We start from the raw sequence: 13,687 nt of genomic DNA, 5'->3' as shown, positions 1-13,687 counted from the left end.
TTGCTGACGTCACACCGCAGGGCAATGGCGCTATTGGGAACGGACCACGCGCTAGCTGGTCACAGGCGACGACTTTTAGATCGAACTCTGTCCCTGACTCGTCTGATTGGATTGACTTTCCGGAAGGGCGCGTGTATTTGTATCGTCCGGTGTCAGAAAACTGCGCGTGGTTGGTGGCAAGAGTGGCATTCAGTTCCAAAAATAGAATGTCGGATGTATCCGGCGCTATAAGTTCCCACGACTGAGATTCTTCGTCATATTTGTACCAGAAGGTGTCCAATAGTTCTGCATGGTCGCGATCACAACACTGCAGCTCCTGGCATTGACCATACCGGACATACAAGTACTCTGAAAGATATACATTTAGAGAGGTTATTAATATGTAACGCGCATAGAGATTGTATTTATATCAAGTCTGACGTACAATTCACTGTATGTTTCATGGTCCAAATATAAATGACCCTCGCTATGGGAAAACCGTGCTTAATTCATGTTTGTAAAGTGTCGTCCCAGATTAGCTTTTGCAGTCCGCATACCCTAATCAGGGACGACACGTTCCGCTTAAACTGGATTTTCGCTAAGATGAGACTTCCTTAAACGAAACAATACCATGAGAGCGGAAAGTGTAGTCCCTGATTAGCCTGTGCAAACAGTACAGGCTTATTTAGGACGACAATTTACGCACATGCATTCGGCCCGGTTATCGTTATCATAAGCTGTTAATTAAATTAATGAACCTTGCTCTGAGATAACCGAGTGTAATGCATGAGCGTTAAGTATAGTCACTGATTATCATGTTCAATCGCAGTCCAGGTACTTGTATGTACTGAAAGTAGATATTATTTGACTTAAATATAGGATCTGGCACGAGTTGTCATATCATACCATATTTTATTAAACGAGTTCAGGAATTGTGTTAGTAAGCGAGCCTTTAGCCTGTCAGATCTATTTTATCGCATGCTTTTAAATGAGCAAATTAAATAAATATTTACGCAAACATAATGATAAATCCCGAATGTTGTCATTTGACGTTGCAACGTCATTTCAGCAAACTAACAAAATGCGATTGGTCAATAAACGAAAACTAAGCCAATGAAAAAGCTTTAAAATGTTGTATTACGCATGTGTAATAAACAAAATGTAATGGTTGTATTACATGAAAAACAGGGTATAGCATGTGATAATGTACTGTATGATATATCGTATGTACTGAAAATATGTTATATGATTAACGTGACATGAATCTTAATCACGATTTGTTTGTTTTGTTTTACTGACGATGTACATTGTGCAAGTTGTAATAAAACACATGTTCTGTTCTGTTCCTAAACTGGATTTTTGCTAAGAAGAGACTTCCTTTAAACGAAAGATACCATAAAAGCAGAAAGTGTCGACCCTGATAAGCCTGTGGGGACAGTGTACGACACTTTACGCGCATGCATTAAGTTCCGTTTTCCCAGAGCGAGGCTCTTTAAAGTATTCACCTCTCTGGTTGGAGGTACAAGGTCATTCATTTAAAGTATTCACCTCTCTGGTTGGAGGCACAAGGTCGTCCATTTAAAGTATTCACCTCTCTGGTTGGAGGTGCAAGGTCTTCCATTTAAAGTATTCACCTCTATGGTTGGAGGTACAAGGTCGTCCATTTAAAGTATTCACCTCTCTAGTAGGAGGTACAAGGTCGTCCATTTAATGTATTCACCTCTCTGGTTGGAGGTACAAGGTCGTCCATTTAAAGTATTCACCTCTCTGGTTGGAGGTACAAGGTCGTCCATCTGTCAGCATTACACATGGCAGAAAAATACAAGCTGTCACTAACTTGGCCTCCATATTTGGTTTGTAATCTAAATAAACAAAACAAAAAACACGTCATAAAATGCTTTTGATACTATTCCACATTTAAGTCTCATAAGTCCCATCTATTTTCAGACAAGCCTAAACACGAATAATCCTTTGATACATTGACAAATTGAAAAAAAAGTTTCATATTTGCAATGTTTTGATGTAGTTATGTTTTTTTGCAAGGAAACAGTAATACTGAACGTGAAAGTGATATCATGCGAATCTAACAGTATATTCTATGTTTATAGATGTCTATCGCAACCGTTGTATATTTTTAGTGTTAACATTTATATTTGTTTATGCAACATCAACATACTAAAACAATATCCCGGAAAGAGAACAATAATGCATTTGAATATCAACCGTACATCGTTTTGACAACTGACGGCAGAAATGATTCGATGTACGATGTGAATCTAAATTTAGTTTAAGTGCAGATTCGTTAATACGACACAAAGACACAATTTTGTTTTACGAATCATTTCGGCTTAGAGGACTGGGAGAGTCATGTAAAATATCGAAATTAATATATACTTTTTATAAATAACTGGTAGCAAGATGAATTGTAGATAATTAGTCAGTTACCACATTTTAACTAACTCTTTTGACCTGCTCATTCTTTACAGCTCAATTCAACAATGAAACATGCGCATATTATCACTTTAACCCTGCTCTAAATATTCAATATATGCATCTTATGACTAAAAAAAAACTGGAAATTATAAAGCGTTACAAACGCAAAACGATTGAATTATTTGGAAAGTTCTGTTGTTATCGTTATATTTTGTGACATTACGAGGATTGTGGACTAGCTATTTGAAGCATCAAATGACAAACTTCAAAACATGCAAAAATCTGTGAATAAGTCCCTTTAACTTTAACCACACTACATAAATAACATCAATTATTGCTAGTACCTCTGCTGCGGTTACAACAACCACACTACAACAACTACTGCTACAGTAACTACTGCTAAGTACTGCTACCACTACAACAACACAAAACTACAACGACGCCTTCTCCTAAAAATACATAGTAAACATATTGTATTAAATAATATATATTATAACTACTGCTGCTGCTACAATAGTTATGATGAAGATTTTAATAATAATAATAATAATAATAATAATAATAATAGTAGTAGAAGTAATAATAATAATAATAATAATAATAATAATAATAATAATAATAATAATAATAGTAGTAATAATAATAATAATAATAATATAATAATAATAATAATATAATAATCCATAATACTCCTCCTCCTAATAATAATCCTAATAATCCCTAGTCGTAGTCGTAGTAGTAATAATCCTACTAGTAGTCGTCGTCGTCGTCCTCCTCCTCCTCCGCCGCCGCCGCGCCGCCGCCGCCGCCGCCCCGAAGCCGCCGTCGCCGCCGCCTCCTGCGCCTCCTCCGCCTCCTCCTCGTCGTCGTCGTCGTCGTCGTCCTCCTCCTCCTCCTCTCCTCCTCCTCCTCCTCCTCCTCCTCCTCCTCGTCCTCCTCCTCCTCCTCCTCCTCCTCCTCCCCCTCCTCCCTCCTCCTCCTCCTCCTCGTCGTCGTCGTCGTCGTCCTCCTCCTCCTCGTCGTCGTCGTCGTCGTCCTCCTCCTCCTCCGCCGCCGCCGCCGCCGCCGCCGCCGCCGCCGCCGCCGCCGCCGCCGCCGTCGCCGCCGCCTCCTGCGCCTCCTCCGCCTCCTCCTCGTCGTCGTCGTCGTCGTCCTCCTCCTCCTACTCCTCCTCCTCCTCCTCTCCTCCTCCTCCTCCTCCTCCTCGTCCTCCTCCTCCTCCTCCTCCTCTCTCCTCCTCCCCCCCCTCCTCCTCCTCCTCCTCCTCCTCCCCCTCCTCCTCCTTCTCTTCTCCTTCACCATCCATACTCATCACCATCCTCAACCGACCTCACTGCACTCTTTCCACGCACCTTCGTCAACGTAGCTCCGTCACTGTAGAGTTGTGTCTGTTCTGTTTTCGAGTCCTCACTAGACACTTATATTTTGTTAGCGTCATATATAGTTCCTCTGTCGGTGGGATCCCTTTAAAAATTAGAATTCTTCGAAAACACCCGCAGCGACTCCACATTGCTTACTTAGCTTACTTAGCTCTACGTTGTATTTGTAAGAAAGGTTGCATCATGTCATGATTCATGTAATCTTTTTCTGCTATTTGTGCCAATGATAAAATAGGAAAATAAAAATAAAAACAATAATAAAAATACAACTACTACTACTACTACTACTATTTCTAATAATAATGAGAACACTAATAACATTAATAATAATAATAATAATAATAAGAAGAAGAAGAAGAAGAAGGAGAAGAAGAAGAAGAAGAAGAAGAAGAAGAAGAAGAAGAAGAAGAAGAAGAAGAAGAACAAGAACAAGAAGAACAAGAAGAAGAAGAAAAAGAAGATGAAAACATAATTGTAAGAATATGAATTGTAGTAATAAGACGACAACGAAGAAAGAAGAAGAAGAAGACGACGAAGAAGAAGAAGAAAAAGAAGAAGAAGAAGAAGGAGAAGCAGAAGAACAGTAGAAAAAAATAGAAGAAACATCGCAACTCATGCTATTATTAGATTTTAATGTCTCTGCTTAGGGGTCGTCCATAAAGTATGTTACGCTATTTTTTTTAACTATTTTACCCTCCACCCACTCCCTTTCCCCTGTCACAGCTGTCAAAACTCTCGGACACCCCCCCCCCCACCAAAGTACGTCACACTTTCAAATAATTAACACCGAATAAAAATGTTAACTAAAACACACTATTTAACTGTATTTAACTATAAAATTTTCACCTTAAAGAACTTTCTAAAGTCGTTTTCCATATTATTGAAATTACTTTGATTGATTGATTGATTTTTATTCAGGTTAAAAACACATAATATACAAGTTATCATTCAAATTTACATTTTTACAAAAAGTATTTTTGAGATTGCTGCTGATCTAAACCTATTGTGTAAATGCTGCCATAAAATAATATGAAATAAGATTTGACAATGAAAATGAACACACACGTGCGACAAAATAAAAAAAGTCTTAAGAAAGGTATCACCTTAAGAAAGTGTGAAAGCGTATCACCTTGAGAAAGTGTAGAGTGGAACGCTATTCATCATTAGTCCGTGTAGGAAGAAATTTGCGTCGTACAACTCCATATAACAGCATACGGCGTATGTACGCTTGTCCGGCACAAGCTAATCTGGAACGACACTTTACGCACGTGCATTAAGCCACGTTTTCCCAGAAAGAGGCTCATATTTACCCAAAGATTCATCAAGTGGCATGAAGAAACATTCAACGCGTTTTTTGTTCGCTAGATTCCTGATATGTGAATGTTTGCAGTTATTAAACATTGTTGATTATAAATTTGAATGACCGATATATATTTTATTAACTAATCGTTATTATATTACTAAAGAATTATGTAAAGTGGTATATTTATTGATGATGCGATGAGAGTGATAATAACTGATGGTAACTGATGATAACCGAGGATAACTGAAGCTAACCGATCATAACCGATGATAACTGCAAGTTACCGATGATGAACGATGATAACTGAAGGTAACCGATGATAACCGATGATAACCGAAGCAATGGAAGTACTCTTCAGAGGGATGGGCATTATTTTCTCTTTGATTTCGTTATTATTACACCGAACCAGAATGTTGTAATTTGATAAATACATTTTAATAACCATATACCGTTAGTAACATACTTTTCGATAAAACAACCGTCACAATGACGATTCAGTTAATTGCGTCTGGCAGATCTTGTCCAGATTGTAACTTCATCATCGATGCACATTTTAACTTAAATGCCCGAAATGATGACTATTCGGTGACGGTGTTGTCAAGTGCAAGGCATGTATGCATAACTAAAAATCATAATCACACTTACAGGTCAGTTGTTGAATACTAGTATGACGATTCAACAGCTGGACCCGAGTGTAACTTTGCGATAAGTCTGGAGATGTTAAATGAATAACTGAAAACAAAAAACTGAAATATTTACTACCCATATTATAAAGGTATTAATTCAATCATGCATGACAATAACCGTTAAGATCTGGAACATAAACTATGTTGAATAAATCGGTTGGGCAGTAAAGGAAATACATATATTAATATAGTTAAGCGTCTGCAAAGAATCTGGAGTGGAATAATGATAATTTGGAGCGTACGTCTATTTCTTACAAGGCGTGTTAAATAGGCTGAAGAGTATCAAAGCTGGACAGACACAGAGGAAGCGCGTTATATTTGACTCGCAGAGTTCCCGGGTTTGAATCTTACGGAAAGCTATTATACTTGATATTATAATTATTGCAGAGTACTACCCACATGACAGTTTTTTCGATAAAATCATTCAACGACATGTGCAACAACAAAAACTACAACCTCCGCGCAGAGATTTTACTGGAACCAGCATAGCTGGATCGAAGTCCTGCCTCCATAAATAACCACGTGATATAGCCGAGCGACGTGGTACAATAGTTACCCGTTGTTTTTTTATTTAGGTATTTTTGTATGAACCTTAACTAATTATAAACTATTGTTTAAATACATAATAAAATTATAGTATTTTTCATATAAAATCATAAAAATAATCCTTCCAAATCTGGTAGGATGTTCTTGCGATGGCAGAGATTGTATGTGAGAGCAAGGAACGACCACTCTTCGTGAAGATTGTATAAAAATATGTTTCTCTTCGTCTCTTTCGCCTATATGGATGTAACCACTGATAGAAGTTTGGTATTTCGTGGATCTTTTTAACCAAAGACCTATAGATCTATAGGTCTTTGTTTTAACGGACAGTTTTCGTGTGTATTCATATTTGCTTTAATTTCGCGTTGTCTCCGTCAAACTTAGTTTGCACTGATTGACATATAAGCGGATGCTTGAAAGTCTGTATTGTAACGTGGATCGTTTGAAAGACGTCAAAACACACCAATAACTGGCTCTACACAAGAAACGAACTCTAGAGTGTCTAAATAAGCAATAGGCTATTGATGCAATGGAGAAAGAAATATACATGTTTAAATACAATATGTGGCATCATCCGATTAAGATGACCCCTAGCAATTCTATGAAACGGCACAGAATGAAGACCTTCGTCTGCATTTGAATTACAAGAACACGTCAATACATGTTGTAACTTTAATGTATACATGTACATGCAATTATATAATAACTATGATAAAGTTAATTAATTTGGCAATACAATTAGAACCACCTTAACCATCACCACCACAACCGACACCGGACCACCACCAACAACAACAACACAAACACAAGTGTGCAAATGTTATGTAATTTATTTTGTTAGCAATGCCCTGACCATTTTTAAAACTCAATTACATTTTATTTATTCATTCGCATGAAAATATTCACAGATTAACGAAAAGTTGAACTTATTGGAAATTTCTAAAAATGTACGAAAATAAAAGCAAACAATTACTACCGACATGCACTAGTGTAGCACTTGCAGCATTGAGTATTTCATCAATACCAGGGTGCAGGATCACGTGGCTTTGTTGGGTTCCCAATCAAACGTTTATGGATGTAAACACGCCGGTAATCGGTGCATTTTTAAAAATAACTTTTATAAAACAATTATTCTAAAGAATTTCAACGAATGCATAAATGACATATTTTAATGCTGCTTATTGCAGTGTGAAATAAATCATTATTACTTTATTTAAAAAGTATGTGTTCTTGTTTAAAAATGCATTGTGTACTGCACGGTTATGCACGGTTATGCTTTACGCAACGTGAAATTTTGTCACCGAGTTCAGACCACGGAATCTAGATGACTCAATATACGCTCCGTGTTCAGACGTATTAAAGGATGTATCGGCACAAACTGCAATGACTGCAATAGCATTTGTCTCTTATGCACTAAAGATTTTTTCGCATATATTTCAATAACTTGAGATATTTGAACAAATAAAGTTCTGAACGGTGTGCTAACATCCTTCCAGCATAGAGCAAGACTGCCACTGATTGTAACGCAATATATGGCTTAAATATGTGGCTTAGGGATAAAAGATCAAGCCTACGAAACAGGAGACAATGGCGTTAATGGAATACATGCGTGTCATTGTGTATTTTGATATCTTGTTCGCCATCTGAAATTTAAATATATGAAGATCATCGTATTTGCTAGTAAGGTAATTCGGAAATTTAACACTTATTCTTCCCAGTCGAATGCACTTCCCATCCCTTACATGCCCACTCATCTTGGACCTAATATTCACATCTCTCATATTGTCTAGCACTCCAATGGTCGAACAATCATTAAACATAATTTTTAGATGAATTTCTGCAACATTAACATTCCAGTATATGTGTTTTTACCATTTAAATTACACTAATTCCGATTCCGAAAGGATCGCATTATAATACTGCAAACTTTTTGTAGCAATTTTCAAGCCTTTCTTTCTCCTATTGCAAGCCTGGTATAATTTTAAAGATCGATATGTTGTTTTTCATTAATTTCAATAAAAGGGCACGTCATACGAATGCAGACACCAGTACAAACATCGTTTTGGCAGCCATATTTCGACAAAGCAAATTTCGACAAAAGCCCCATACAACAGAAAACGCAAATTAAAACATTTCTTGTTCATTTTTTAATTTTAGAATGCATTTGACGTCATCAAAATAATCAATACACATATAGGATGTTAGAAATAGCCACACACTACAAGTCTTATAGTGTTAAATGGCTGTTATGCAGGAAGAGTAAAATAACTCTTTAGAAATTACGCACTACAGAGGGATGCTCGATGTTTTAGTTGAATGTAACCTAAGATGGCGGCGTTTGACAACGCATTTTGTGAATGCACATGAAACATGCATTTTAGTAACGAATATAACACCTATAATGCAATGAAAAAGGTAAATATGTGTTTCTTACATGCATTACTATTCAATTACTATAAATTTACGATGGTCTTATTCCTGCAATGTCAATTTCTCAAAAAATGAATAGTAAACTGTACATTGTGTCAAGAAAGATGAATGAGTTGCTCCCCTTTTCTTTAAATATCGTTATGTGACCAAGTGCAGAAATGGGCCTCATTATATATCGATGATTTTGTTGACATTAATCAATGCGATGTAGGCAACAAAGTTGTTCGCCATTGCATTATCTTAGACGCAACCCATTTTTCAAAATTAGGTTATTGCTTTTTTAAATGCAAGATTGAAATTAATACCACCCATTCACATTTAGAGCAAGTGTGTCTTTATGAATGGTCAAGATGTATGTCAGGCTTTTTCCGCTCCATTTTGGGAATACGCCACACTGGAAATTTGGGAATTTCGCTTCGTGAAAACCCGCATTTTGGGAAAAAAATTATTAGCAAAATTGGCTCAATTGGGAAAAATTATCGCATGTAAATAGGGTTTCTTATATTTCAAAGAAGCCATTAACTGGTAAATAACGACTATTTTGATAACTTATTATTAAAATTTTACAAAGTATTATGAACATGTGAGATAAGTGCAGGTTTTTTAATCTGAATTTGGGGAAAAGGCCTGGCCTTTTTTGAGGTGAAAAAAAATCGTGCGAAGGGCCGGATTTTGAGGAAAATAAGGAAAGTCTTAAAAAATCATTAACATATTTTACAGTTTTTAAAACAAATTCAAGGCAACAGATAATTTTATTATGCAACACTTTCTATTTTCTACACCGGATCAGGTTAACTTGTATATTTAAAGTTAAAAAAAAAAATTTTTTTTTTGGAATTGGGAATATTTTTTTTCAATTGGGAAAAAAACAACCAGATTTGCATTGGGAATGGGGCCGAATTTCGGACCCGTAGCATAGGGCGGAAAAAGCCTGTATGTGCACTGTTAATCACCCTAATTATGTTATAAAGATAACTTAGACACAAAAAACAACAAAATGTTGATTTAAAACTTTCGGAAAGCATAGAAAATATTATAAAAACTGTATATAATGAGAATTAGTTTAAACGTTCTGAAAGCATAGAAAATATTAAAAAAACTGTATGTAATGAGAATTAGTTTATAATCAAAGAAAATTTGCAATCAGCATTATAGCCTCTTCTCCTGTATATTCGGCCACTTAAGAGTGAAATTGACTTTTTCTACTAAAAGAAAAGATTTTCAGCACAAGTGAGACATTTAATTAAACATATTTTATCTTCCCCAAAAAAGTATGGCAAAATAATTTACAACGCACATATTTCCTTAGTAACAGGCCGATTCTAGGTGAGCACCCTAGCAACCCAGAGAGCCGTTTCATCAATGATTTACAACTAGTTGTAAATTACGATTTACATAAATTACGATGTTTCAATGAAATCGCGTTTCATCAAGCAAATCGTAAATTAAAATTACATAAATTTCATACATAAATTTACGACTGGGTAAGGGCACTCGTAAATTAAGGTAATGGCGGTCGTTTTTGTCATCCACGATGGCAGGAGACGAACAATTACCAATGCCAAGGCTTTTAAGGGAGAGAATTGTTCTCGAAAACCTAAGAGATGAGAACATTGCTTCGATATATCGTCTAAGTAAGGGCGGAATCAGGGTTTTTTTTCCACTTTTTGGGAAGATAGCCCATGGCTTTGGAATTGGGAATTTTATCGGCATTTTCATGAAATTGGGAAAATAAATTAATTAGCTTTTTTTTTCCACACGAAAAGTCCACTGATTAGGGAAAAACTAAATTTGATATAACCCTTTATAATCATTCAAATTAAAAGAACAAAATCATATAATACTTTGTTAGATGTAATTGAATTAAAAACGAGATAAAATATACATTAGACATCTTTCTAAAAAAAAAAAAAATTGGGAAATTTTTGCCACATTTTGGGAATAAAGTATACTTTTTGGGATTGGGAACATAGCCGAATTTCGGCAATAAAATCGGGCCAAAAAAAACCCTGGGAATAGAGCGATTTTTGGTTTTGATCGGGGAAGACATAGCACCAACTTGCCAGCGAGCTCATCCCTTTCATTCCGTCGCTTAGGTATGTAAATAAGGCGAAGAAATCATTGATTTAAACAAGTATAATTATAAAATTGTATTTATTTTCAAATAGCAAATAAGTAGCATTTAACCCAAAAACTTTAGAGTAGTTGCCCTTTGTTTACTTAGCATTTGACAACTCGGATTTTGCAAAATGGTTGAAGAATAAGTAATTGTTGAATCTTTTCTTAATAAAAGCATTCGATGATTACCGTTATTAGTTTAAGCATTTATTGTTGTGTTTCTTTACAAATGACTTTATGTTAAACTCATTCTATTTTGTGTCGACGTGTACTTATCGATGACTTTAAGTGCAGACTGATTTACCTAACCCGCTAATGTTGAACTTGTAGTTGTTCTACTTCCAAATGTTATGATTGAACAATACTTTACCTCGAAATTGTTGATTATAACATCGTGATCATGAAAATGAATATGACATCATGATATTGTTTGTGTTTGCTATTTTTAAACAAGTTATTGTATTGGTGAGTTAAGTAGATGCTGAGTAATGGTACCTAATGTATTAAATTATTGTAGAAAAATCACCTTAATTGTTTCTATATTGTTCTCATTTGATTACAATGTTGTTCGATTGGTCATTGTCAGTTCGGATACTACTTACCTGTACCCCGGGTACTCTTTAAGTATACTTACATGTAGAGCTAACCCTGTTACAGTTAATATACTTTAATATAGCCGGAAATTTAATGCTAAATGGGTTGTTGTAGGCTTAATTTTTTTAATTATATTCACATTAATGTCATTTTTTTTCTCAAATAGTCTTTATATCATCGAAATTTATACTCAAAAAGCATATTGATGCAGTTTTTTTAAAAGGTAAGTTTAATTTAGATAAACAATATGGCTTTACATTTATCTGTAGTGCACTGTACCACATCGAATTTTGGGCTGGAATACAACTCGGGTACAGTCTAATAAGGACCGGGTACGTTTAAGTATATTAACCTTACCCGAGGTACATGCAAGTATGCTTAATGATACCAGGGGTACATGTAAGTAGTACCCAAGCTGTGAATAACCAATCGAGCGTGAGTAAAGTAGATTGTACCTTATGTCTTTAATAATTGCAGAACAATTACCTTAATTATTTCTATATTGTTTCCATTTGATTACAATTTATTTATTTGTCTAATTCAATTCTGCAGTGCTATAAATATGCACCCCCCCATCCAAAAAATTTATTTCGTGCATATTGATGGGGCTTTTTTATTTATTTACTCCTTTTCTGCATTCCTCCCTTTTGTGTTGGTAATGTGAACATGAAATGATGAGCACTTTCATGTTAATGAATAACTTTTATTTTTTTATAGATTTTGGCATATTGCATATTGCCAAGGGAGATGTTTACTGAGGATTCCATGCCATTAATGTGCAGGCTGTTGCTGACGCCAGCATGAGGTAAATGTAAATACAGTATTATGATTCATTACCTTATCATTAAATTTGGTATAAAAGCAGATAAATACCAGAAAAGGTTGAAATAAGCGTAATGCTTATCATCTTTGACTTCTAATAGTTACGTACATGCGCAAAAATCATTAACTACCACAATAAGCACCATTAGCACTGTGTGATCAAGCTTTTATTCTTTTATGTGTTAGCCAATGCAGCTATCAGTATTATCTTTAAATATTGTCTTAAGTTACATTATTTCATCTAGGTAACTAAAATATAGTGATTTGATAATACTTAAGCTAGTTTTGTGAAAATTATTGAGATGCTTTCCTACCTTAATCTAACAATATTAACTGTGGACTGCTGTTTTATCAAAGACAAAGCAACTGCCCAATAAAATATTTCAATTTACAGCAATATCTGAGCACCAATGATGAGGGTCATCTGCTGGGAGATAGTGGGTATCCGTTAAGGACTAACCTTATGACCCCTTAACCTCATCCCTCCCAAGCTGCGGAACAGGCCTACAATGACCATCTATGTAGAGGGTGGGTAGTAGAAAGGGCATTTGGAGTGTTGAAGTCACGAGATTGGTAACATATTATATAGGTTGTGAAATATAAGTCTTATTAGTGCGAGATCAACTTACCACACAGTATTTAAATGAAGTATTAGTGCCAATCTCTTTCTTACAGTGTCTTAAATCAAACGTAACTTCTAAAGCTTGATAACGTACAACTTTAATAATAAAATTTTAGAATTTATATGTAAATTAACTTTTATAATAACTGAGGGTTGTTTGCATGTGTGAATATGATGTTTCATAAAAAAATGTCCGTTTAAATAAACTGATGATTTATTCATTTTATTTTAAATCTTAAAAATTCATTTTGCTTATCCTCAGACTCTTTGTATGAAATATTGTTTACTAGTGCATTTAAATGATATTGTGCATTAATAGTGAATACAGGCACAAATAAAGTGTTTTGTAGGCTATATATTATATATAATTTATATTGAAATTAAATTAATGTCAATGGTATCAGGACAATTTAGTCACTTAGACAAATGTCTATGTTAAAGAAATACTTTTGATATTTGTTTAGATATCTGCATGCCACTGGTGGATGTTGGCCTTTCAAGTCCAATAAGTGCTGTGAAATATCAACTGTGTACATGCCCCTGCATAACCTGTGTCTGGATTCAAACGTTCCACTGATAGAGGAATTGGTTGGAAATGTGATGGAACCGGAAGTTATGAACAACACACCAGTACATCGAGCAGCATGTGATAAGAGGCAGCAGCTGATCAAACTGTTTCATAAAATGTGTTAAAAATTTATAGTTATAAATGTTATAAAGTGATAGATGGCTTGAGTCTTCTCTGAATAGGCAGAGCTACACTACTCAGCCAAATGGC

At 35.4% G+C, this 13,687-nt stretch overlaps 2 protein-coding genes across 49 annotated transcripts in view; both read left to right on the top strand.

The window, feature by feature from the left end:
- Positions 1 to 13,687, top strand: part of LOC127834539 (uncharacterized) — a 165,488-nt gene that overhangs the window by 50,408 nt on the left and 101,393 nt on the right. The window lies entirely within an intron of this gene.
- The window catches only part of LOC127834542 (uncharacterized), a 147,882-nt gene continuing 142,846 nt past the window's right edge, over positions 8,652 to 13,687 (top strand). Inside the window, exon 1 of the mRNA XM_052360502.1 lies at positions 8,652 to 8,738. The gene's annotated coding sequence lies outside the window, so the exon portion shown is untranslated. The remainder of the gene's footprint in view (positions 8,739 to 13,687) is intronic.

Source organism: Dreissena polymorpha, chromosome 6, assembly GCF_020536995.1.
Source record: "Dreissena polymorpha isolate Duluth1 chromosome 6, UMN_Dpol_1.0, whole genome shotgun sequence".
NCBI lineage: Eukaryota > Metazoa > Mollusca > Bivalvia > Myida > Dreissenidae > Dreissena > Dreissena polymorpha.
This window is presented reverse-complemented; position numbering and strand designations above follow the sequence as displayed.